General features: G+C 41.4%; 1 protein-coding gene across 1 annotated transcript in view; it reads right to left on the bottom strand.

Moving 5' to 3' along the window:
* LOC146789044 (collagen alpha-6(VI) chain-like) overlaps positions 1-26,088 on the bottom strand; it is a 788,523-nt gene that overhangs the window by 591,578 nt on the left and 170,857 nt on the right. The gene's annotated exons all lie outside the window — the stretch shown is intronic.

The following is a 26,088-nucleotide window of genomic DNA, read 5'->3' as shown; positions in this document are numbered from 1 at the left end:
AGCTTTCCCTGAGGGTAAAGCCTTAATTGCTTCCAACATTTCAGCTCCGTCCACATCCCTGTCCATTGATAGAGTAGTAAGGGGGTTTAGAACATTCAACCCACTCTCCTGTATATAAGCTGCCAACCCAAAATGATCACATGTCATATCATCACTGTATAGATCTATATAAAATTGCCTAAATTGCTCCAAAATCTCTACAGGTTGACGATATGTCAAACCGTCCTCCCCAGTGATACTCTTAATTTGCGTATGGGCCCTTGAATCCGCAAGCTGATAGGCTAATACCCGTCCAATCCTCTCTCCATATTCGTACTGTCGTAGTCTCGATTCATGATACTGACTAGCGATTTTCTCCCTCATCTCGCGGATAATCTTAGCTCTCGCTATTACAAGTTGCTGGTGGATGTCAGCTTCTCGAGGATCTCTATTTAATATTGCTATAGTGTGACACTGTTCTAATTCCAAACACTCCCTTCGCCCGGCTGCTGCAAGCCGTGCTCTGACCTGGTATTGGCGAAATAAATATTGTTGGGTAGTGCCCCTAATGTATGCCTTAAGGCTATCCCAAACCATAGACCATGAAGCAGTATGGGCGTTAGTATCTATAAAATCCACAATCTGACCTTGCATAAGTTGAATATAGTCAGGATTTTTAAGAAAAATTTTGGGAAAAGTAAAACCCCTCGCCCCCCGCAGTATTGTTGATCCAAGAAATATTGAGACGAACAAAGGATTGTGATCCGACGTAATTTTTTGACACACCTCGATATTAGAGTCTACTAGTCTAACTAAATTGACAAACACCATATCTATCCTAGAATATTGACGATGTGGTTGTGAGAAATATGTAAAACCATTAACTAGTGGGTAGATTGCCCGCCATAGATCAGCCAACTCGTGTATGCGCAAAAAATCTTTAATAGGTGCCCTAGTAGATACCATTCTAGCCCGACCTAAAACATTTGAAGAATCTAATTTCTGATCTAAGACACAATTAAAGTCTCCCATAAGCAAAAGTTCACCATCCCAGCCCAACAACTCTGTGTTTAAAAAAGAAATGTCTGTGGGACAATCGTTGTTCGGACCATAAACCACACACATTGTGAGTTTATGTCCAAAGACCAGGAGTTGCGCAATAACCCATCTCCCCCTTTTATCACTAAGTGAGCGTAATAGCGTATATTTTGTGGTTCGGGCTTGCAACAGTGCGACACCCCGTATTGAAACCGTCTGGGAGGTACATATTATCAACTCAAATCCCATTTGCTTAAAAAAATTACGATCCTTGAAAGCCAGGTGAGTCTCTGTTAGGGCAACAATCTGTGGTTGATAGGCTTTTAGTTCCTCAGAGACTAATCGTCGTTTAATAGAAGAGTTCAGCCCAGCCACATTCCAGCACATTATACGAACTCTAGATGTTTTCTAAGGGATATAACGTGTCTTATCGCCGGAATTTGTTTCGCATTGCAATTGGTGTGAAAGTTGTGTATGTGATTTTTTCCGTGTACACAACAATATACGAACTGAGCAGTGTATCTCGTCAAGATCCAGCACCTGACTCACTATTCCCAATCAATATAAATACAATGAGATTTCTTAATAGATTTTGTGTGTACACTGTAAGTGCAGCCAATACCTCAGTGCAATACAATACAGGATTTTACTATTTAGAATAAATCGCAAAGGTGCACCTCGTGTCTTTTTGCATGGGACCGGCTACTCTCCATTTCATTATCAGCACTTTAACGGAAGTAAAGTTGAGATAAATCTTATACACTATTCAGAAGTTGGTGCAAACTGCAGATATCACCAGTATTCCAGCGATAAGTGCCCCAAAATTTAAACCCATGGTGGACTCCATCAAATAACAGTAATAAGAACAAGAAAGAGTCACACAGCAGTTAAGAGAACAACCAAAAACATTATTAATTTTTTTTCAAACTAACTTTATTTTTTATAATAATAAATATATAAACGATAAACTATTTCCAAACTTTATTTTTTTATTAACATAAATATAAACAATAAACTAATAAACAAAATGTAACAACAATAATACAAAACAACAAGGCGGAACACTCCTGTGGGAACCACGGATGTCGACGACAGACCTGGAAAATCAGAAAGATTGTTTAAAAAAACCAACATGGTATTCTCAACAAAATACCACAAGAAACAAATCACAGATATATAAAATGTGTACAGCTAACATCATTTTATAAGTTTAACTTACAAAAACTGTAAATGTTGCCGCTTTAAAATATTTACCGAATCTGAGGAATTTTTTTTGCAGAAGGCACCAAGCCCACAACGTTTTTCTTCAGTGGTGAAGAAATTTTTAACTTTTCCCAAGGGGCAAACCAAGACCAATGCCACCTTCTTCATTCGCAAGATTTGCCAAAGAGTTCTGTTACGAGGGGATCCTAACAAAAAATACTCGTGCGGCACAGCAAGTATGATGAAACACCTAAGGACCCTTCATCCAAACAATCTTGCACGAGAACCACAAGTGTGACGATCTTTAAAACACTACATGCATAGTGCATACTACTTTGAAGCAGTTCATGCCCTAAAGCCTACCTCACTAAAAGACTACATGCTAACTGACTAAATGATTACAGTACTATAAGGAGACACACTGGGTGAGTGACAGGGTGTTTGCTAGAAGAGTATGAATACTAACTAGGGAATTGAAGGTGTGAAACACAACTGTGTAGGTGATTAGAGCACTGCATCCATACTGCATAGGCATTTAAAGCAGTGTATGTGCTAAGGCCTGGCTCACTGCATGACTACTTGGGTACTGACTGAATGATTAGAGTACAGCAAGAAGAGTGCCTAGGTGAATTTATAAGTGCTCGGCTTTTCGCACAGGGAATGGATTAGTACTTGGTACTGAATGGGTCACTAGAGGAGTGCAAAGGCAGTCACAAGTGCTGGACTGTATGGATACTGACTAGGAAATTGAAAGTGTGAAAGACAAGTGTCTAGGTGGTTAGAAGACTGCATGCATAGTGCATAGGGGTTTGAAGCAGCCCGTGTGCTAAGGCCTGGCTCAGTGTATGAATACTTAGGCACTGACTGAATGATTAGAGTACTGCAAAGATAGTATCTTAGTGAATTTATAAGTGTTTGGGTTTTAGCACAGTGAATGGATTAGTACATGGTGCTGAATGGGTCACTAGAGGACTGCAAAGGGAGTGACAGGGTATTTCCTGGAAGTGAACGGATACTGACTAGGGAATTGAAGGTGTGAAAGACAAGTGTGTAGGTGCTTAGAGGACTGCATGCATAGTGGATAGGGGTTTGAAGAAGTCCATGTGCTAAGACCTGGCTCAGTGCATGAATACTTAGGCAGTGACTGAATCATTAGAGTACTGGAAAGAGAGTCTCATGGTGAATTTATAAGTGTTTGGGTTTTGGCACAGTGAATGGATTAGTACATGCTGTTGAATGGGTCTCTAGAGGACTGCAAAGGAAGTGACAGGATGTTTCCTGGAAGTGTATGGATACTGACTAGGGAATTGAAGGTGTAAAAGACAAGGGTATAGTATGTTAGAACACTACATGCATACTGCATAGACATTTGAAGCAGTCTATTTGGTACTTAGAAACTGACTAAATAATCAGACTACTTCTAGGACAGTGCTTAGGTAAAACTTTTAAATTTTCAGTTCTGCCACAGTGAACAGAATAGTACATGGCACTGCACCTTAGTGTCACACCCTGACTCATTTTAGCAATGCATAGGCAAAGACTACCTTCTAATGCGACTAAAACTTGACAACATGAGAGGTTTTAAATTAGTTATCTGTCAGCAAATACACGATGTTACCAAATGCTTCTCTCACAGTGGTTCTCAAATGCACACAGACTCACAGTGTAATTCTAGACAACAACCACTATACCTAGGAGTTTACCAAAAATCATTCACTACTGTGGAAGTGGTAAGCGAACTGCACATAATCTTCATATTTCAGGACTGCACTTTTATGTCAAAGCCTGACTCATATAATCAAAGCATAAGCAAAGACTGGCTTCTAATGCTACTAAAACTTCACAACATGACCGGTTTTAAAACAGGTATATGTCAGCAAATACACGATGTTACCAAATGCTTCTCTCACAATCCTTACCCAAATGCACACAGACTCACAGTGTGATTTTAGACAAGCAACACTATCCTAGGAGTTTACCAAAACTCATTCACTACTCTGGAAGAGTTAATGGTACTGCACACAATCTACATATTTAAGTACACCACATCAGTGTCAAAGCATGACTCATTTAATCAACGGATAAGCAAAGACTGGATTCTAATCCTACTAAAACTTCACAACATATATATATATATAATGAAAGCATAAGCCATAACTGTCTTCTAATGCTACTAAAACTTGACAACATGACATGTTTTACAACACTTATCTGTCAGCAAATACACGATGTTACCAAACACTTCTCTCACAGTGGTCCCAAATGCACACAGACTCACAGTGTGATTCTAGACAAACAACACTATCCCTAGGAGTTTACCAAAACTCATTCACTACAGTGGAAGTGGTAAAGGAACTGCACACAATCTACATATTACACGACTACACTTTAATGTCAATGCCTGACTAATTTAATCAACGCATAAGCAAAGACTGGCTTCTAATGCTACTAAAACTTGACAACATGACAGGTTTTAAAACAGTTATCTGTCAGTAAATACACAATGTTACCAAATGCTTCTCTCACAATCCTTACTCAAATGCACACAGACTCACAGTGTGATTTTAGACAATCAACACTATCCTAGGACTTTACCAAAACTCATTCACTACTGTGGAAGGGGTAAGGGGACTGCACACAATCTACATATTTAAGTACAGCACATCAGAGTCAAAGCATGACTCATTTAATCAACATATAAGCAAAGACTGGATTCTAATGCTACTAAAACTTCACAACATGACAGATTTTAAAACAGTTATCTGTCAGCAAATACATGATGTTACCAAATGATTCTCTCACACTGATCCTAAATACACACTAACTCACAGTGTGATTCTAGACAAGCACCACTATCCCTATGAGTTTACCAAAACTCATTGACTGCAGTGCAAGTGGTAAGGGAACTGCACACAATCTACATATTTCACGACTGCAATTTACTGTCAATGCCTGACTCATTTAATAAAAGCATAAGCCATAACTGTCTTCTAATGCTACTAAAACTTGACAACCTGACTGGTTTTAAAACAGTTATCTGTCAGCAAATACACGATGTTACCAAATGCTTCTCTCACAATCCTTACCCAAATGCACACAGACTCACAGTGTGATTTTAGACAATCAACACTATCCTAGGAGTTTACCAAAACTCATTCACTAGTCTGGAAGAGTTAATGGTACTGAACACAATCTACATATTTAAGTATAGCACATCAGTGTCAAAGCATGACTCATTTAATCAACGCATAAGCAAAGACTGGATTCTAATGCTACTAAAACTTCACAACATGACAGGTTTTAAAACAGTTATCTGTAAGCAAATACATGATATCACCAAATGCTTCTCTCACACTGATCCCAAATACACACTACCTCAAACTGTGATTCTAGACATGCACCACTATCCCTAGGAGTTTACCAAAACTCATTCACTACAGTGCAACTGGTAAGGGAACTGCACACAATCTACATATTTCAGAACTGCACTTTTCTGTCAAAGCCTGACTAATTTAATCAAATCATAAGCCATAACTGTCTTCTAATGCTACTAAAACTTCACAACATGACAAGTTAAAACAGTTATCTGTCAGCAAATACACGATGTTACCAAATGCTTCTCTCACAGTGGTTCCCAAATGCACACAGACTCACTGTGTGATTCTAGACAAACAACACTATCCCTTGCACTATATCAAAACACATTTATTCATCTAGAAGTAGTACTACATTTTAGTATAGAAACATAACATAACTCATTTCACAAATTCATAAACAATGACTGGTTTCTAATTCTACCAAAATATAAAAACTGCACAGTTATCTGTTTACAAACACATGAAAACCACAAATGCTTATCACAGAATGGTTTCTACATGCACACACATTGTAGAGAAAAAAAATACTCCCTACACTTTAGCAGGAAAAATACATCAGTCTGATTAAAATCAAAATAGTCTACATACATCCCCTCACAATTAAATAACTCATCTTTCAAGTTATTTTGTAGATTAAGGAGTATATCAATCACTCACCATATTTTCCTTTACAGAATCTCTGCACTGTGCACCTCTCAGCAAAAGCAAAGAATGAAAAAGTTTCCCTTTCATTTTCCACACATATACATGCAAACATCAAATCACAATCCTTCGCACATAAACTCAAAAGCAAACACACATTTCTATTGGTTAAACATTTCAACACTTTCCAACTGAAATACATTTCAACCCTTCCCCCAATCTGCCTTCTGCCTGTTACCATAGAAACAGGTCATGGGACACTGCACTGAGCTCACAGGTCACAAGTTCAGCACACAATGTTCCTACACAAGGCAGGAAGTGTGCTTGACTTTTCAACAGATCAGCTTATCATATATAATGTTCCTTACAATCTGTTTTTGTTAACCAATAACAATCATACCTTTAAAAAACAAACATATACACCCTACCTTTCAGTGTAGAAAGTTGTCATACAACCAATGATTTCTTGTTGTTTTTCAAAAAACGTTGCCGTGGATCCGCGCACCCACCGCGAGAGAATCCGTGCATCCAACGCGATAGGATGCGCGCACCGTGCGCGCATTTCGACGTTTTTTTTTAAAGGGGGGCTCCCGGAGGGTCCTTCTGGGGCCCGCTAAGCACCTCTAGAGGGTCAGAGTATTTCCACTCTGCCCCCTTTATATGTTTTACACACTTATTCCCCTTGCTTCTTCAGCCTCGCTTCTACCGAGGCAGAAAATGGACGCCAACAGTTCCTGGTTTCGAATGTAGAGAGACACTCGGCAGCCAATTAGCATTCTGCGCGCGATCTGGAGGGTGCGCGCTCGGTTCGGGGAGGGTGCGCTTACGGTGCGGGTACGGTCCGCGGATCCGGCCATAGATATTACTAACTATTTTGCCTTAATTTTCTCAGGAACTACTGAACAGATTCACACCATATATGCAAAAGGCACGAGTCTGAACTGAGGACTACCTCTTTGCCAAATTTGGTGTCATTCCGTTCAGCGGTTCGGGCTGTAGCTGCGATAACAGATCATATGGGAAATTGCATGGGGAAAACGCGTTTTGGGACCTCCCTTTTTTCTCGGTCCCCGCTTGACGGATCACCACGAAGCTTTCAGGGTAGGAGCGGAGTGGAGCTGGCCAAAAGTTTGGAAAATTTCGCGAGGATTCGTCAACCGGCGCAAGACTTATTGGGAATAGAATGTTGCGGATTTCCTATTGCAAATAGGTCCTAACTATAACTATCTCCTGGCGACCGCGAGTAGATAATATATATATATATATAGATATATAGATATCAATGCTAAAAGGTGCCCCACAGGTGAGGAGCACTCTGCATCAGCACAATTCAAATTCCAGGTACGAACACCGCCTGGCTTGCCGATAGATTAAACAGCTGTCCCGTTGTTACCGCCGACGCGTTTCGAAGTATGACTTCTTCTTCAAAGGCTTCAACGGTAAAGGTGCGCATTTCCAGTCCCTAATACGCCCTCATTTATGCTTGATTGCACGCCCACAAATGGGCCGTCCGTAATGAATTCTGTGCAGTGCATCCTGGGGGTAGTAGTGCCGGAAAATCTCTTCCCACAAATGGTGCACTAATATACTGTTAGTGTTTAAAAGTTCTCAGATGAACCTCAGCAAGCCGTGCATGTTCTTATCCTATGCTGGTGCCCCACGTCGTGGCTCTTTGTATAATGAACCACGTGGCCCCCTTGTTGAGCGTGGTGGTGCTCCTCGGCGGCTGGGACCGCCGCCTAACATCAACACTACAAGGTGCCCCACAGGTGAGGAGCACTCTGCATCAGCACAATTCAAATTCCAGGTACGAACACCGCCTGGCTTGCCGATAGATTAAACAGCTGTCCCGTTGTTAACGCCGACGCGTTTTGAAGTATGACTTCTTCTTCAAAGGCTTCAACGGTAAAGGTGCGCATTTCCAGTCACTAATACGTCTCATTTATGATTGATTGCACGCCCACAAATGGGCCATCCGTAATGAATTCTGTGCAGTGCATCCTGGGGGTAGTAGTGCCGGAAAATCTCTTCCCACAAATGGTGCACTAATATACTGTTAGTGTTTAAAAGTTCTCAGATGAACCTCAGCAGGCCGTGCATGTTCTTATCCTATGCCGGTGTCCCACTTCGTGGCTCTTTGTATAATGAACCACGTGGCCCCCTTGTTGAGCGGGGTGGTGCTCCTCGGCGGCTGGGACCGCCGCCTGACATCAACGCTACAAGGTGCCCCACAGGTGAGGAGCACTCTGCATCAGCACAATTCAAATTCCAGGTACGAACACCGCCTGGCTTGCCGATAGATTAAACAGCTGTCCCGTTGTTAACGCCGACGCGTTTTAAAGTATGACTTCTTCTTCAAAGGCTTCAACGGTAAAGGTGCGCATTTCCAGTCACTAATACGCCCTCATTTATGCTTGATTGCACGCCCACAAATGGGCCGTCCGTAATGAATTCTGTGCAGTGCATCCTGGGGGTAGTAGTGCCAGAAAATCTCTTCCCACAAATGGTGCACTAATATACTGTTAGTGTTTAAAAGTTCTCAGATGAACCTCAGCAGGCCGTGCATGTTCTTATCCTATGCCGGTGCCTCACTTCGTGGCTCTTTGTATAATGAACCACGTGGCCCCCTTGTTGAGCGGGGTGGTGCTCCTCGGCGGCTGGGACCGCAATCAAGCGTAAATGAGGGCGTATTAGTGACTGGAAATGCGCACCTTTACCGTTGAAGCCTTTGAAGAAGAAGTCATACTTCGAAACGCGTCGGCGTTTGTGGAAATATGGATTTTTCTGATCAGTTATGTCCCCTATCTTGGACCCCAACGGTTCCATGTATGAATCACAAGTACATGTATGTTCCCTCCAGTTCCAGTTATGAAGACGCAAACACATGTGCGTCCACCGTCAACATGTCCTCTTTCAGATCCGCCATGAATATGCCGGATATTCCATTCCTAAGTATGAAAGGCCACCGGCTTTATATGGTTCACTTATGCCATTTTACAGTCCAGGCAAGTAGGCCCTGATTCTGTCATCAAGCTCTTCTTGCCTTCTGCCTCTGAAAGCTCCAGTCTGAGCCTGCATCTGTGACCATGAACTTTGTCTCATTCCCTGCGCGGCTCACGAAGCCTGTTGCCTGCCAAAAACTGTATTTCACCTTCGAAATTATCTGCTTCGCTCCCTGCCCGATGCATTCCTGTCTAGTAGTCTAAGTAAACATTCTTCCAGCTACCGAGCAAAGGCCCAGCTTCTCTGTCTTTATGCAAGTAATTCATAGCCCTATTACTATGGAAGACTTCTGCCCTCGCATCTAGTGTAGACACTTAGACGCTTGTACACGCACTAACAGTCAGTATAGTCAGTATAGAATAAGATTCTACTCTAAGAGACCTCTCTTTTGGATAACATAGTTCTTTAAACATAGGATGTTAGATATGATTTGGGATTAGGTTGACTTGACCCTCCAGACTTCTGTCGCCACATGTAGAGCTAAATGTCAAGTCCCCTTCACCCCCTAGTTTCACGTCAATCACACGTCATGCTGCTGCGCGCGCATTTCTGCCAAGTATTTCTGCTGACATTGCGAAATTCTCTCATGGAACCACCCTATTATGACATCACATCTGATGACGTTCTTTAATCACACCCAGTTACGCCTATTTTTTGCTACGTATGTATCTCTTATCTACACTATCAATTGTTACGCCTCTTGCATTTGCTTCACTGTAATGCCTATTGTATAAAAGTGATTAATTATCAATAAAGTATGTACTTCACTTCCTGAACCTTCGTGGTGATGGAACTTGGAGCAACCGATTCGAATCGTCCATTGGAATAAAGCCCATTCCGAACCTCTAATACCACGGATTCTGCCTCTTATTTACTGAGCTATTTTTATTATGTTTCTGTATCAAATTAAGTCCCGGTAATTAAATTATTTACCACATGAATGGCGCCCGAATAGGGACACTTTCTCATCTCACGCGCCGGCGGTGCGTTGCAGGCCCGGTCTCCTGCCACAGCTGGACGGACAACAACGCGTACCAGCAGGATTTCCTGTATCTCCCTCCGGTCAAGCGGGGGCGACTGAGGCTGCGATCAACACCCAGACGAGGCGGTGAGAAGTGCGAAGTATCCCGACCAGAGCCTAGCTGAGAGAGCAAGATCCGAGGTATACAGAGGCCCTTCAGGTGTCCAGAGTGTCCGAAGTTTTCGAGTCGAGTCCAGTCCGGTCCAGTTCAGTTCCGTTCCGAGGCCTTCCGTTCCGAGCTACCCGGTGAGTACCATTACTGGGGAGGCGTTCTGACGTGCACATAGGTTGTGCCGGTCAAGACGGGTTTGGGTACACAAATCCGGTCTGCACTGTTTCAGCAGTGTATCTGTACTGTTTAGCAGTATATCTAGTATATCAAGTATATAAATTCAGAATAATCCAGATAATGCCGAGTATTATGTTTAGTGATTAAGTTTTCCTTAGATCGTCATCATCATTGTTGCTCAGTTAAATGTTAAATGTTAAATGTTTTAAATACGTTCTGCATATTGTGGTATGAATGACTGTTCATTATTGTGTTTATTTGTATTAAGTTTGTTCAAGATCAAGTATCAGATCAGTTCTCAATATGCCGCTCTTTTCGAAATTAAGACAGATCACAACAAGAAAAGGGGTACTCGAAGAAGCCGTTCCTATTCCTCCTAGGGACACTCCAGGGTACTTCATGTATCACAAACACGGCTTAGACGCTATATTATTTCTTGATTTATGGGTAGACTACACCAAGGAATTACCAGAAAGTCAGAGGTGGCCCGCAGCTGGGACCTGGGATGCAGAGTGCATCATGAAAGTAGAGGAAGAGTTATGGAAAAGGAAAGTCAGACAGTCACAGAAAGACGCCGTTGAGTTATGGCGTAAAGAATCTCATAGACGTACAGAAAAAGCACTCCAACAGGAAGAGAAAAATAAAGAGAATTCAAATAAAGTCCGAGAAAATCTATTAATTGAAGAAGGTACACGAGTGAAATCAGAACAAATAGACAGACAAAGAAATGCCCTTATGAATGGTATGTATCCCCTCCTGGCCGAGGGATTACCTAAGGCTACTCCGGAAATACCAAAAGACTTGCCACCCCCATTGTTTCCAATAAAAATACATCCTAAGGGGCATCCTAGAACCGCAGAAGATGTCTTTCTTTCCTCATATTTAGATGACGCAGCTCCCGAGTATGCTAATCCCGCCCCACATAGACCGCCTGCCAGGGAGGTTCAACGCCAAGATCCAGTATCTGTATCTCTACAGCAACAAATCCTGACACAAGTTCCGGCAAGCACATCTGTTTCTACATCTGTTCCTACAGCTACTTCTATAGCTGTGCCCACACCTATAGTTGCTGTATCGCGTTCAACGAATCCTTTCACGCCCGATACCCCAGATGGGGCTACGGGAGGTGCTACCAACATTTTTTCTACGCCACCCAGAGTAAATAAACTTACCTTTCAAGAATCAGCACATTCACGTACCCCCAAACTCATAAATGCCCGCACGCTTAAAGAACTTCTTATAGATTGTAGATATGACCCTGTGCCCGGCAAAGAGGACGAAATGATCATGGCATCATTACGTATCAGACGAGCCGCGGTGTATTTAGGGAAGATACCAGGAATGACTGTGCATCTAGATAATATATATCATTTTGTCCAAACAGGGCGAGATTCTGAATGTATTAATAGAGCTATGGAATACCAGAAAGTGGAGATACAGGGGGAACTGTTACGTTTCCTCATAAATTGTGTGATCAGAAATCAAGACCGACCGGGGGTAGACCCGGAAGCAATGCAAATTCTTACCAGATGGAGCCAGAATATATCAGAAGGGAGACATGATAAGCAAAATTGTATAATAGCCATGTGCCGAAAGATCCGTAAAGAAATAGAACGCCTACACGAAGAGAGATTAGCAGTAGACCAGTTCGAACAAAGCGAGGAGGAAGGATCAGGACTGCCCACAGGACAGTCAGACACCATAGCCTATGTAGGTAGAGGAAGATCTTGTAATAGTACTAGATGTTTTATTGACCCGATACGTCCGATATGTTCAGATAATAACAGGAATTTCCAAACACCTATAATAAATATAAGGTCCCCCGAGCATTCGTTCCAAGCCGCTGACAAATTACTCCGAGAACGAAGGGGTTATCATTTTCTCGATTCTATGGATGAACAAGAATTAGCCAGGTCAGCCGTTCATTGGGTTGACAGTCCCGGAAAGTATGGTGATGATACAGTAGCACACACATTTTTGAATCTCACCCCAGATGAACAGCCTTTAGCTGGGATTTATATGATTCAACAACTCCTTATACTATATCAGAGTCAGCATTCAGATCCTGGTCCCTTACCTGATATATTGACTGAATTACTCACAAATAGATGGAGAGGTTCAGGTACTAAATTAATTAAAGAAATACTAGAATCAAGAAAGCAGTACATTCTCTTTGTATGCCCAGAACATGTCTCACTGCCCATCAAGGAAAGAACCACATATTACATGGACAGACAGAATCCCTTGCGAGAAGTACACCCAATAAAAGGCGAGGACAATGAGTTTAAACGTGTATTTGTATATACGCCCATATCGAAAATAGAATTGTTACAAATGAAGAAAGTGGTACCCAGTCATGACAAAGACCCAGCGGGTTTCCACCGAGAAATTAAAGACATGTTACTCATGGGAGAGTATACCTATCCCGACATTATGACAATATTAAAGGTATTAATGCCTGCTGGCATTTATGAAAAACTCAAGGAAAAAGAGTGGGAGGTGGGAGACCAAAAGATAGAATGGTCAGCATTAGAAGCAGAAGAAAAGGCCCGAACTGCAGGAGCAGGGCTTGGGGATAAAACTAAAGCACTACCAGGTTTACTAGTACAGGTACTGCCACGTTTATTAACTACGAAAAAGGAAGACTGGGGTACAATTTCAGCCTGTAAACAAAAGCAAGATGAAGACACTAGTGATTTCTATGCCCGATTTGAAAAATGTTTTGGTATAAATAGTGGCATAAAAGCAAGTAGCGAATCATACCCACATCTGTTTGTGACAAAATTAGTTGAAAATTCCTTACCCCAAGTGAAGAATAGAGTATTAAAATTCGAGAGTACCTGGCAAGGTAACACCCCATCACAAATGTTACAAATGTTACAGAAAGCTATGCTAGATAGCATTCAACACATTTGGTTCAATAAACATTTACGAGCAGCAGCTAAACAAAAAGTTCGTACCTGTATGATCTGTTGTCAGTTCAACCCAGGAAAAAGCGTACCTGTAGAACAGGGTGGATTTCAGCCTCCTGATCACCCTTTTGAAGTCCTCCAGATGGATTATATCCAGATGGAACGATGTCGAGGATTCAAATATGTTCTCGTAGTTGTCTGTGCTCTTTCCCGTTGGACAGAGGCATACCCGGTTTCAGATTACACTGCCCCGACTACTGCCAAACAGTTGGTTCGAGAATTCTTCCCACGATACGGTTTACCACGTGTTGTCTACTCAGATAACGGCCAGCCGTTCTCATCCGAATTAATGAAACACGTTTCACTTTTGTTAGGCTATCAGTGGAAATTCCACTGTGTCCGACACCCCGAGGCAGCAGGTCTCGTAGAAAGACATAATCAGATCCTGAAAATCAGGCTGTCCAAAATATGCAGAGAGAAAGGTGTCGACTGGGTAGTAGCGTTACCCGTTGCACTCTTTTACATGAGAATGGTAGCACACTCTCGAACAGGGCTATCCCCGTATGAGGTGATCTTTGGCAGACCACCAAATATGTGGGGGACGCCCATACCACGCAAAATAACTGATATTGACTGTAATATGCTGACAGATTACTTGGCTTCCTTGACGTCTGCACTACAATCTTGTCGTTCACAGGTAGCTGCAGCCTTTCCCGACAACACTGAGGTGAAACCCCATGACGTAATTCCGGGGGACCTGGTCCTGGTGAGGAACTTTGATCGAAAGACTCAGCTGGATCCTAGGTGGAAGTCACCGCAACTGGTCTTGCTCACCACAAGGACAGCCGTGAAGATCGAGGGCAGGAAAGGCTGGGTACATTCAAGTCATATCAAGAAATTTCATGGACTACCATCGGATGTAAATACCACACCTTGTGTGTCTTCACCCATTGACTCAAAACTTCCTTTGGTTGAAACGAGTAATCATGAACATTATAAACTAAAACTCAGGTCTAATCAGTCGAGCAATTTGATTGTTTAAGTCCTCTCCAAGGTGAAGCGGTTGAATTGTCTCTGACATGTATCCCTTAGACCTGAATAGAGAACACACCCGAAAAATGTTGAAACGACATGCGTACTGTAAATCACTGCGTAGTCATTGCACAGTGACGTTATTAATTTTGTTTTTCTTAAGTCTTTTGATAATTACTGCAAGTATATTGTTGCATATATATTATCCTATTTCTAGACACGTTTATAATGTTACTGCTGAACATTCTTTTAGTGAATTACCTCCGCTTGAGTTGTCTTATAGATTTGCGCTGCGCAATAACACGTTTATTAGTATGTTACATCATTCCCATCAGGTTAGCAATGCTACAAATTGTTGGATATGTGGCCGACTCCCTCCCTATCAGAATTATAAAGGAATTCTACCTCTCTTTCCATACCCGTTCACACACAACGGCTCCTGTGGAGCATGGTTTAGTTTAATTAATTCCCTAGATTCGAATTCTGCAGTTTATCAAGATAACTGGGTATGGGGAAATTTGAACTTAGTTTTACTTAAAGTCTGCTATCCTAACAAGGAGGGACTTCCCAAGAGAACAGGAACTGATCTAGAAAATGAAGTGTATGGATTAGGTAATTTTACGCTTAATCTTATGATCCTAAATGTCGAATCCGAAGCTACTCCAATCTTGCCCGCTATGTCAATATTTCCAGTAAAAGGTGAATTATGTGTAAGAAAGAATGGTTCCATACATATGGGCCATAGTAGATGCACCACTGTAGTAGAATTTAGTGATCAGGGCAAGTCTACATTTAGAGCTTCCCGCCATTCCTATTTCATATGTGGTCAGACGGCATATGTACGTTTGCCTCTAGATTGGGATGGTACCTGCTACATTGGATTCCTTTTGCCACCAGTTTTCCTAGCTCCTCCTGATTATCACAGAAATACTCATTTAGTACACAATAGAGAAAGGAGAGATCTCCCAATAGTCGATTACACTGAAACAGCATGGGAAAAATATACAGATTTCAATAAAGGTCTCTTTCCCTATATAGGTACAGTTACCAATAGTAAGCTGATACGTAGATTAACTAGAACCCTTGAAGCAGTAGTGAACGAAACTATTTCCGCCTTAGGCAATTTAACAGAAGAGCAGTCTGCTATGCGGATTGTTGTGCTTCAAAATCGTCTTGTCCTTGACGTCATCCTGGCCGATAGGGGCGGAGCCTGTAGGGTCATCGGATCAAGCTGTTGCATTTTCATACCAGAAAATTCGCCATCTGTATATAAAGCCATAACTCGCCTTCATAAGATTGTAAGCCAGATACACCAGAATCCAGGCACCTGGACTTGGTCCGGTTGGTTTTGGAGTGTATTATCTACCTTTGGATGGAAGGTCCTATCCTTCCTAGGTATTGGCCTTCTCATACTATTCAGTTGCTGTCTATGTCTACAATGTGGACCAGCGATCTGTGGTCTGTGTGCCACATCGTGTATTCCACCACCAAGATTTCATTCATCCCAGAAGAAAAAAGAAGAACAAATGATGCTATATGAACAGATCAACGGATTGATGAAGATTGATATCTCTTAACGGGCAAGTAGGGGACAAGGAGGGAATGTGGAAATATGGATTTTTCTGATCAGTTATGTCCCCTATCTTGGACCCCAACGGTTCCATGTATGAATCACAAGTACATGTATGTTCCCTCCAGTTCCAGTTATGAAGACGCAAACACATGTGCGTCCACCGTCAACATGTCCTCTTTCAGATCCGCCATGAATATGCCGGATATTCCATTCCTAAGTATGAAAGGCCACCGGCTTTATATGGTTCACTTATGCCATTTTACAGTCCAGGCAAGTAGGCCCTGATTCTGTCATCAAGCTCTTCTTGCCTTCTGCCTCTGAAAGCTCCAGTCTGAGCCTGCATCTGTGACCATGAACTTTGTCTCATTCCCTGCGCGGCTCACGAAGCCTGTTGCCTGCCAAAAACTGTATTTCACCTTCGAAATTATCTGCTTCGCTCCCTGCCCGATGCATTCCTGTCTAGTAGTCTAAGTAAACATTCTTCCAGCTACCGAGCAAAGGCCCGGCTTCTCTGTCTTTATGCAAGTAATTCATAGCCCTATTACTATGGAAGACTTCTGCCCTCGCATCTAGTGTAGACACTTAGACGCTTGTACACGCACTAACAGTCAGTATAGTCAGTATAGAATAAGATTCTACTCTAAGAGACCTCTCTTTTGGATAACATAGTTCTTTAAACATAGGATGTTAGATATGATTTGGGATTAGGTTGACTTGACCCTCCAGACTTCTGTCGCCACATGTAGAGCTAAATGTCAAGTCCCCTTCACCCCCTAGTTTCACGTCAATCACACGTCATGCTGCTGCGCGCGCATTTCTGCCAAGTATTTCTGCTGACATTGCGAAATTCTCTCATGGAACCACCCTATTATGACATCACATCTGATGACGTTCTTTAATCACACCCAGTTACGCCTATTTTTTGCTACGTATGTATCTCTTATCTACACTATCAATTGTTACGCCTCTTGCATTTGCTTCACTGTAATGCCTATTGTATAAAAGTGATTAATTATCAATAAAGTATGTACTTCACTTCCTGAACCTTCGTGGTGATGGAACTTGGAGCAACCGATTCGAATCGTCCATTGGAATAAAGCCCATTCCGAACCTCTAATACCACGGATTCTGCCTCTTATTTACTGAGCTATTTTTATTATGTTTCTGTATCAAATTAAGTCCCGGTAATTAAATTATTTACCACACGTTAACAACGGGACAGCTGTTTAATGTAGATTGATGTTAGGCGGCGGTCCCAGCCGCCGAGGAGCACCACCCCGCTCAACAAGGGGGCCACGTGGTTCATTATACAAAGAGCCACGAAGTGGGGCACCGGCATAGGATAAGAACATGCACGGCCTGCTGAGGTTCATCTGAGAACTTTTAAACACTAACAGTATATTAGTGCACCATTTGTGGGAAGAGATTTTCCGGCACTACTACCCCCAGGATGCACTGCACAGAATTCATTACGGACGGCCCATTTGTGGGCGTGCAATCAAGCATAAATGAGGGCGTATTAGTGACTGGAAATGCGCACCTTTACCGTTGAAGCCTTTGAAGAAGAAGTCATACTTCGAAACGCGTCGGCGTTAACAACGGGACAGCTGTTTAATCTATCGGCAAGCCAGGCGGTGTTCGTACCTGGAATTTGAATTGTGCTGATGCAGAGTGCTCCTCACCTGTGGGGCACCTTGTAGCGTTGATATATCTATATATATATATATATATATACTAGTATGAATTCACATTGAGATATCTCTTTGCACTTTATATGTAGCTTAGCAGCTGAGCAACAAGCCCACTAGGGCAGTGCATCTCTAAAGCAATATTGAAAATACTGACCAAACATGAAACATGCATTAGTCTGCCTACAGGGCATATATATATATATATTCACTTAACCCCTTCGGTGCTCATGACGGAATGGTTCCGTCATGACCCACGGTTGAGCTGTGCTCATGACGGAACCATTCCGTCATGACCACGCCCGCGCAAGATTCCGTCAGCACAGCGGCGGAATCTGCGCAGCATCGAAGGGGTTAAAAAACCATAGGTTTCACACATGTTATAGTTAGCTGGACATTTCACTCGTAAAAAACCAATGAAATTCACCCGTTATAGTTAGTTCAGATAACTATAACTCGCACGCCCGCAATCCACTGCTCATGACGTCACATATTACATCACTCATGACATGGTCAGTGGCATCACTCATGACATCACTGATGACATCATCTTTGTGATAGAGTGGCGGTCGCGCGAGTTATAGTTATCTGAACTAACTATAACCGGGGAATTTCATTGGTTTTTTATGAGTGAAATGTCCAGCTAACTATAACATGTGTGAAACCTATGGTTTTTTAAGTGAATTTGCAAGGTTTTTTAAATGCTAATTCCTAACTATAACGTGTGTGAAACCTATGGTTTTTTAAGTGAATTTGTAAGTTTTTTAAAATGCTTTTTTTTCAAGGTTTTTCACCGTGCGCGCACAGTGCGCGCACGGTGCGCGCGTATAGATATTTATATGCTTTTAAATGCTATTTTCTCAGGAAATACTGAACAGATTGACACCAGACCTGCAAAAGGCACTTCCCTGACCTGAGGACTACCTCTCTGCCAAATTTCAAGTAATTCTGTTCAGCCGTACGGGCTGTACCTTCGACTAAAGGTCCTATGGAAAAATGCATGGGGAAAACGCATTTTGGGACCCCCCTTTTTTCTCCGCCCCCCCTTGACGAATCACCCCGAGACTTTCAGGGTAGGAGCTGAGCGGAGAGCCCCATTAGTTTTAAAAATTTCACGAGGATTCGTCAATCGGCGCCAAAGTTATTCAAAATAGAATTTTGAGATTTCCTATGGAAACACGATCCTAACTATAACTATCTACTGGCGACCGCCAGTAGATAATATATATCTATATATATATTCACTTAAAAAACCATAGGTTTCACACATGTTATAGTTAGCTGGACATTTCACTCGTAAAAAACCAATGAAATTCCCCCGTTATAGTTAGTGCAGGCAACTATAACTCACGCGACCGCAATCCTCTGCTGATGACGTCAGATATTACATCACTGTATTTAGACACTTATTTACCCATGTCTTCTTCCATTAATCTTTAGCTATACATATATTACAAATATTTATTTTTCATAAAGACACATATGTCATCAGTGATGTAATATTTGACGTCATCAGCAGAGGATTGCGGTCGCGTGAGTTATAGTTGCCTGCACTAACTATAACGGGGGAATTTCATTGGTTTTTTACGAGTGAAATGTCCAGCTAACTAAAACATGTGTGAAACCTATGGTTTTTTAAGTGAGTTTGCAAGGTTTTTTAAATGCTAATTCGTAACTATAACGTGTGTGAAACCTATGGTTTTTTCAGTGAATTTGTACGGTTTTTTAAAGGCTAAGTTATGTATTTATAAAAAAAAAAAAAATTCAGGTTTTTCACCGTGCGCGCACGGTGCTCTTCGCGCACGGTGCGCGCGCTGTGGGCGCTCGGTGCGCTTCGCGTACCGAGCACCCCCGGTTCGTAGTGCGTGCCGTGCGCGTGCCGTGCGCGCACCTCGTGATTTAAAAAAAAATTAAAAATAGTTTTTTTCTCCCTTGGGGCTCCTTCTGTGATCCCCTGACCAAGGCTAGGGGGTCAGGAACTGTCCACTCTGCCCCCTGTTCACGTTCTCCACCTTTTTTTTTCACCCCCTCAGACTGCGAGAGACAAAATGGTGGCCGACACTTCCTGGTTTTGACAGATTCGAATGTTTACTGACATCTAACAACCAATCAGAATTGCGCTCGCGTAATTCTGTTCAGCCGTTCGGGCTGTAGCTGCGACTAAAGGTCCTATGGAAAAATGCATGGGGAAAACGCGTTTTGGGACCCCCCCTTTTTCTCGGCCCCCGCTTGACGAATCACCCCGAGACTTTCAGGGTAGGAGCTGAACGGAGCACCCCATTTGTTTTGAAAATATCGCGAGGATTCGTCAACCGGCGCCAATGTTATTCAAAATAAAATTTTGAGATTTCCTATGGAAACTAGGTTGTAACTATAACTATCTACTGGCGACCGCCAGTAGATAATATATATATATATGTATATATATATATATTTATATGAAGTAGCCTTTTTCTTCCACAGTTCATTACCTCCAGAAACAGGAACGGACTCCAGTTATTTTGTGCTGAATCTTTTATTATTTCATTTGCTTTGTGCGCTGTGCCACCATGACGCGTTTCGGCCTGTGCAGGCCTTGATCACATGACAAGCCCACAAGGCTTCCCCATTTTTAAAGCGCCAGTGCATACAATAAATATAGAAAACAGACTGTTGTTGTTAAAATTGCATTATGCAAAATAGCAGCTCAATCTCACAATGTTAAAATCTTTTTGATCATACCAAATGCTGGCCATGTGCAAATAAGCATATATATAATATTTTGTATAAATACAATAAATATATACTGCACATCAATAAAACCATTCCTCAGTTTGTTATTGCCTAGAACTGCTCAATGCTTCTTTCTAAATGTTTAATACAGATAGTTATAGTTAGGACCTATTTTCCATATAAATCCACAACATTCTATTCCCAATAAGTCTGGCGCCGGTTGACGAATCCTCGCAAAATTTTCCAAACTTTTGGCCAGCTCCGCTCCGCTCCTACCCTGAATGTTTTGCGGTGATCCGTCAAGCGGGGGCTGAGAAAAAAGGGGGGTCCCAAAACGCGTTTTCCCCATGCTATTTCCCATAGGATCTGTTGCCGCAGCTACAGCCCGAACCGCTGAACGGAATGACACCAAATTTGGCAAAGAGGTAGTCCTCAGTTCGGACTCGTGCCTTTTGCATATATGTTGTGAATCTGTTCAGTAGTTCCTGAGAAAATGAGGGTAAAAAAGTTAGTGATATCTATGGCCGCGTAGGATCCGCGGACCGCACCGTAAGCGCATCCTCCCCGAACCGAGCGCGCACCCTCCCGATCGCCCACTGAATGCTAATTGGCTGTCGAGTGTCTCTCTACATTCGAAACCAGGAACTGTTGGCGGCCATTTTCTGCCTCGGTAGAAGCGAGGCTGAAGAAGCAAAGGGAAAAAGTATGTAAAACATATAAAGGGGGCAGAGTGGAAATACTCTGACCCTCTAGAGGTGCTTAGGGGGTCCCAGAAGGACCCTCTGGGGCCCCCTTTTTAAAAAAAAAAAAACGGCGTAATGCGCGCACGGTGCGCGCATCCTATCGTGTTGGATGCACGGATCCTCTCGCGGTGGGTTCGCGGATCCAAGGGGAAAAAAAATGAAATTGTTGGGAGATAAAGATTGACCTTAAGTGTTTTGTTCTTGAGTGACTCTAAAAAGAGCCGTTGTGTTCATTGAGAGTTTTTGGTACTTATATGTAAGTACCTATACAGAGTCTAAAGTTGTTGAGGAAGACTCTGTTTCCTTCATCAGTAAAGAGTACTCCATCTCTCCTATACATCTCTTGCATATAAAAGCGCAGATTGTTATTGTAAATGGACCCCATTCTATAGTCTCGGAGAAAAGCAGAAACAGATTTATTCACATGTTTCCTAGCTTTCTCAATCTGTTGACAAAAATGATCGGACCAGTACATATTTCAAGACTGCACTTTTGTGTCAAAGCCTGACTCATTTAATCAAAGCATAAGCCATAACTGTCTTCTAATGCTACTAAAACTTCACAACATGACAGGTTTTAAAACAGTTATCTGTCAGCAAATACACAATGTTACCAAACGCTTCTCTCACAGTGGTTCCCAAATGCACACAGACTCACAGTGTGATTCTAGACAAGCACCACTATCCCTAGGAGTTTAAGAAAAAACTCTCAATGAACACCACGGCTCTTTTTAGAGTCACTCAAGAACAAAACACTTAAGCTTAATCTTTATCTCCCAACAATTTCATTTTTTTTCCCTTGGATCCGCGAACCCACAGCGAGAGGACCCGTGCATCCAACGCGATAGGATCGAGAACGGTGCGCATAGGGTGCGCGGATCCAAAAAAAAAATATATATATATATAAAATACAGTTTTGCACATATAGTTAAAAAAATATTTTGAAAAATATAAAAAAATATGTTTGAAAAACCCATTAAGTTCAAATAATATTTTTTAATTTTTAAAAGAATTAATTGAAAAAATAAGTTTAAAAAATGGTGATAAAAAAGTATTTAAAAAAAAGATAATTAATGAAATTGACACACTGAATTTGAAAAATATAGAAATCCAATCAAAATCATTTAACATGATATCTTCAGAGATAAGTTATAGATAGGAATTAGCATTTAAAAAACCTTTGAAATTCACTGAAAAAACCACAGGTTTCAGGGGCGTTATAGTTAGGAATTGGCATTTAAAAAACCTTATAAATTCACTGAAAGAAACATAGGTTTCAGGGGTGTTATAGTTAGCTGGACATTTCCCTCGTACAAAACCCTAGAAATTCCCCTGTTATAGTTAGTTCAGCTAACTATAACTTGCGTCCCCGCAATGCACTGCTGATGACGTCACATATTACATCATTCATGACATGGTCAGTGACATCACTGATGACATCACTGATGACGTCATCCATGTGATAAATTAGTGCATCTTCTCACACCCTAATATAACCTTTGATACACCGACTCAAAATTTCAAACGGCCATTTTGACAACCATAGATACTCCAATACCAATAACTACACACCCACTCATTGACTTTTAGGTCTACATACATGTCCACTCACTCACCTGTACAGTCATTCATACTTACAGTCACTCTGTGCATTTATACACCTATATAGACACTCACACACCGCCAATCATCCATTGAGGTACTGACACATCTAGTCAGTCATGCAAATAATTAATCACAGTCCAATTTACTCACCTATACAGTTAAACACACTCAAGTTCACTTACTCATAAAAATAATAACACATTCTTTGTCTTCCTGCAGAAAAACAAACAGCACATGACACAGATATCCTTGCACTATGGTGCATACAGCCACTCACAAAATCACACACTCTCACATATAGATAGTTATATACTCTTACACACATATACACTGCGTTTCACATATGTAGTTACTGACACATGTACAACTGAGATATACATTCAATCACTAACACACCCATACATACACTCACCCAACCATACAGTCCATCACAGATGCACTCTTAAAACCATGCACCCACTGAATCACCCACTCACATATCTAGTCACAGAGTCACACACACCCTACCCACACAAATGCTCAGCCACCCATACAGATACTCAGACAACCAATCAATGACCCATATAGACACTCATATAGCTATTCACAAAACCATGCAGCCACTTATACACCAACACACAGACACATACAGACATTCACACAGTTTAGTCACTAGTCTGCAGTAAGATACATTTAATGACTCACTTATAGACTCAGTTACGCACCTAGAAAATCATCCATTCACACACTTGTACACCCACTTATTTTTCAACAGGCCTTTCCCTATATATATTAAACATATTAAAACTGTTCAGAAACACATACTCAATGGATGATGTCATCAGTGATGTCATCAGTGATGTCATTTGAGATGTCATCAGTGATGTCATCAGTGATGTCACTGACCATGTCATGAGTGATGTAATATGTGACGTCATCAGCAGTGCATTGCGGGGGCGCAAGTTATAGTTAGCTGAACTAACTATAACAGGGGAATTTTTAGGGTTTTGTACGAGGGAAATGTCCAGCTAACTATAACACCCCTGAAACCTATGGTTTTTTCAGTGAATTTCTAAGGTTTTTTAAATGCCAATTCCTAACTATAACGCCCCTGAAACCTTTGGTTTTTTCAGTGAATATATAGATAGATATATATAGATAGATATATATATCTATATATATATATATATTCACTGAAAAAACCATAGGTTTCACACACGTTATAGTTAGGAATTAGCATTTAAAAAACCTTGCAAATTCACTGAAAAAACCATAGGTTTCACACATGTTATAGTTAGCGGAAATTTTACTGATAAAAAACCTGTGAAATTGCCCCGTTATAGTTAGTGCTGGCAACTATAACTCACGCGACCGCAATCCTCTGCTGATGCTAATACTGTATTTAGACACTTATTTGCCCATGTCTTCTTCCATACATTTTTAGCTATACATATATTACAAATATTTTTTTTTCATAAAGACACATATGTCATCAGCAGAAGATTGCGGTCGCGTGAGTTATAGTTGCCAGCACTAACTATAACGGGGCAATTTCACAGGTTTTTTATCAGTAAAATTTCCGCTAACTATAACATGTGTGAAACCTATGGTTTTTTCAGTGAATTTGCAAGGTTTTTTAAATGCTAATTCCTAACTATAACGTGTGTGAAACCTATGGTTTTTTCAGTGAATTTGTACGGTTTTTAAATGCTAAGTTACTTTACGCCATTCGAGGCGTGCGCGCCCACTTAACGCAGTTCGTTCCGTGCACGGTTTTTATCAACTTTAATAAGCCCTGTACATTTGGTGGCCTTCGGCCACCAAAAGCACAGGGGGTGGGGTCAATGTGGATAGTGTTTTTTTTATTTCGATTTTATAATTTCATGTTGCCAAAATTTAGTTTTTTTTACCTATTAATAAGCCATGTACATTGGGTGGCCTACGGCCACCAAAAGCACAGGGGGTGGGGTAAGTGTGGATAGTGTTTTTTTTATTTTTATTTTTTTACCGTACGCTTACGGTAAGCGTACGGTAAGCGTACTCGGCGAAATTGCCGAAAAAAAAATAAAACCGTTTTTGCTCTTGGGGGATGTTTGGGGACTCCCTCAACATGACTATGTGGGAGGGAGTTGTCAAAACAGCCCCGTAACATGTTTTTGGCCATCATGTTTGATAAACAACACTCAGTGCGAGAGACAAAATGGCGGACGCCGCTTCCTGGTTTCGGCCGATTCGAATGTTTACTAAGATCTAAGAGCCAATCAGAATCGCGCTCGCGCACGCCCCCGTACGCTTACGGTAAGCGTACGGTAAGCGTACCGTAAGCGGGCTCAGATATATATATTGATTTAAAGGCTATTTTCTCAGAATCTACTGAACAGATTTACACCAAACCTACAAAAGGCACTTCCTTGACCTAGGGACTACCTCTCTGCCAAATTTCTAGTAATTCTGTTCAGCCGTTCGGACTGTAGCTCGTTCTAAAGGTCCTATGGAAAAATGCATGGGAAAAACGCGTTTTGGGACCCCCCTTTTATCTCAGCCCCCGCTTGACTAATCCCCCCGAGACTTTCAGGGTAGGAGCGGAGCGTAGCGCCCCACCTATTTTGAGAAATTCGCGAGGATTCATCGACCGGCGCCAAAGTTATTCAAAATAGAATGTTGAGGTTTTCCTATGGAAAAGGGGTCCTAACTATAACTACCTACTGGCGACCGCCAGTAGGTAATATATATATATATATATATATATATATATATATATATATATATATATATATATATATATATATATATATATATATATATATATATATATATATATATATATATATATATATATATATATATATACTTAAGAAGTCCTTGATTAAGCAGCCACGCCGTGCCAGAAGAACACAGCTCGCACTCCAGGTAGGTCAAAAACATTTTATTTGAATAGCTGACGCATTTCGACCAGGACGTCTTTGTCAAAGCTGGGAACTACACATTGTGGCACAGTGGAGGGATAAGAAAAAACAACATAAGAAAAAGACTTTGGGCACAAAAGAAATGTGTGCCATCTCATCAGTCACAATAAAAAAGACTATGTAAGTCAGGAGATTTTTGAAAACATACAAAATTAAAAGGAATGTCGTTTTTGTCATGCAATTGAGTAGCAAGTGCCTCACCACAAAAAAATAAAATAAAGGAAAAACTGTATGTAAATATACTTATATGTATGTCAGGTGAAACACATTGGAAATACGTAGCAGGTGAGAAATTGCTAGTGCAAATGGATTTCACCCAGGCATGAT

The sequence above is a fragment of the Triturus cristatus genome, chromosome 10 (genome assembly GCF_964204655.1).
Source record: "Triturus cristatus chromosome 10, aTriCri1.1, whole genome shotgun sequence".
In the NCBI taxonomy this organism is placed as follows: Eukaryota; Metazoa; Chordata; class Amphibia; order Caudata; family Salamandridae; genus Triturus; species Triturus cristatus.
The sequence above is the reverse complement of the archived record's forward strand: the minus strand, read 5'-3'. Positions and strand labels throughout refer to the sequence as shown.